We start from the raw sequence: 2583 nt of genomic DNA on the forward strand, positions 1-2583 counted from the left end.
ATATACTTCATTAAACAATATATTTACTTATTTTCAATATAATTTAGTACATATTTTCTTTCATGTTTAGTCACACCAATATGTACGGTATGGATCCGCCCCTGATTTAAGTTTTAAAAAAATAGTTTAAGTTATGTATGAATTTTATTGGAAGTACATAATAATTCAAATGCATGGTATAAGCTCCTCGGAGCAATTAGGTATGAATTTTAATCATAACACCTCAGATAAGTGTCTGGTTCAAAATAAGAGAGGGGAGGGAAAGAGGGGTTTTAATTAAAAATATGTTTGGTTCAGGAGGGGAGGGAAGAAAGTTTTATTAATAAATTACACTTTTACCCTTATGATCTGATGTAAGTGATATAATATTCAAATATGAAAAATTCATAAATGTTTTTTTGGTAATAAATTTTTTAATATTGAGGGACTAAAACGTTATAATTTATCATAACGTTAATAAAATGAGTACATTTGATTCAGATTATAACTCTCCGACACAAATGAAACTATATCCTAATAACAATTTTTAAATAGTGATAAATCATCTAACAAAACAAATGCAGAAAATAAGTTATTATTAAAACTAATAGTTTACAATTTTTAGTAAAATGAATAAACAAAAAATAAAATAAAGTGAATGGTTTAAAACTTGATATAAAAGAAAATATAATAGGATAAATAACAAAATTATAAGAAAAAATGAACATAAATAAATATTTAAAAAATTATAAAAATAATGCAATGATTATGATTTGTATTAAGTAAAAAAATTTGGAAAATTTTTGAAGGTGGATAATAGTTATAATAAGTTGATAGAAACAATCGACAAAAATCACATAAAAGAAAAGCATTAAGACGAAAGAAAACAAATTATTTTGAAATATTAAAATTAAATTTATGATATTTCAGTAAATATAATAATTTTTTACATATTAAAATTGAGATTCCCTTTCCTTCCCTCCAAATCCCCTAATCGGAGGGAAGCAAAAAATGTGGTTTGGAGGGATTTTGCTCCCCTCCCCTCCCTTTCCATCCTTAAATTTGAACCAAACATATCTAATTAGAAATTTCTCTTCTCCTCCCCTCCATCTACCTCAAACCAAACACACCGTAAGAGTGAGTTTGGTTCGAGGTAGATGGAGGGGAGGGGGAGGGAGGGAGGGAATATTTATAATTAAATGTGTTTGGTTTAATTTTTAGAAGGGGAGAGGAGGGGAGCAAAGTTCCTCCAAATCACACTTTTTGGGTCCCCCGAATCGGGGGATTGGAAGAGAGGGAATGCGAACTTTGATATTTAATAAATTAATATATTTACTAAAATATCCTCAATTTTATTTTATTATTTCAAAATTATTATTATCTTTCTTTTTTCTACTTTTCTTTTTTTTTGTGATTTTTCTCCATTGCTTCTGTCAACTTATTATACTTATTCATCACCTTTAAATTAATTTTTTATTTGATAAAAACTATAGTCATCACTACATTTTTTTATTTTTTATTATAATTTTTATTTTTATATTTATTAATGTTAAATTTTTCTAATTTTGTTGTGTATTTGATTATATTTTTTTTTTAAAATTTTAAACCATTCATTTTTGTTTTGTTTATTATACTACAATTAATATATATAATATTTAATAAAAAGTTATTTTATATATTCAAAAATTGTTACCAACATATAATTTTTGTTTATTATATTACAATATATATAATATTTAATTAATAATAATTTATTTTATGTGTTTAAAAGTTGTTATCAACACATCGTTTATTTTGTGTCGAGAGTTATAATATGAATCAAATGTAGTCAAAACCTTTTAATGTTCTGTGGTAAGTTATGATTTTAAAAAATATTTATGAAATTTTTACTTTTAAATATCATGTCACTTGTATAAAATAATAAGGATAAAAATATAAATTATTAATAAAATCTCTCCCATTCTCTCGTGAATCAAACATATTTTTAATCAAAATTTCTCTACTTCCCTCCCTTCCCCTCGTTTGAACCAAACATATATATAATTAAAAAAAAATCTCTCCCCCTCTCTTTCCTCCATTAAAATTTCTTTCCTTCTCTCACCCACATTTGAACCAAACAGACTCTAATGAAATAAATTATTTTCTTTTTTAAAAATAAAATGTTGTTTTTTTGTTTTAAATATTTTTATTTGTTTTGCTGACAGAATAAAATTTAGATGAGCTTCATCCAAAGCTCCCTAAAATCAAGACAAACTTCAAGCACATATACTATTAGACTATCTATCTACTAATAATATTCCCTACATAAGTAGGAAGTGTTGAACTCATACTTTAATAAAGTAATATGAGCCAATTCCTTATTACCTAACCTAGATCAACATTTGTGCTTGACCTACAACTTGACATAAACATTCAAACAGCCTAAAAAGTTTGATTTTTTTTGTTCTTTGACCAAATTTAATCAGTGGTGTAGAGCAAAATCAACAAACAACCGACAACGTTGGTTAGACTCAAGCCCACACTAAACAAAATAAATATTCCTACACTCTCTGCGATAACATAAATAATATATAATGCTATTTCTTTTATTTATACAATTTTTTT

This window comes from Vicia villosa, linkage group LG3 (genome assembly GCF_029867415.1).
Source record: "Vicia villosa cultivar HV-30 ecotype Madison, WI linkage group LG3, Vvil1.0, whole genome shotgun sequence".
NCBI classification, from domain to species: Eukaryota; Viridiplantae; Streptophyta; class Magnoliopsida; order Fabales; family Fabaceae; genus Vicia; species Vicia villosa.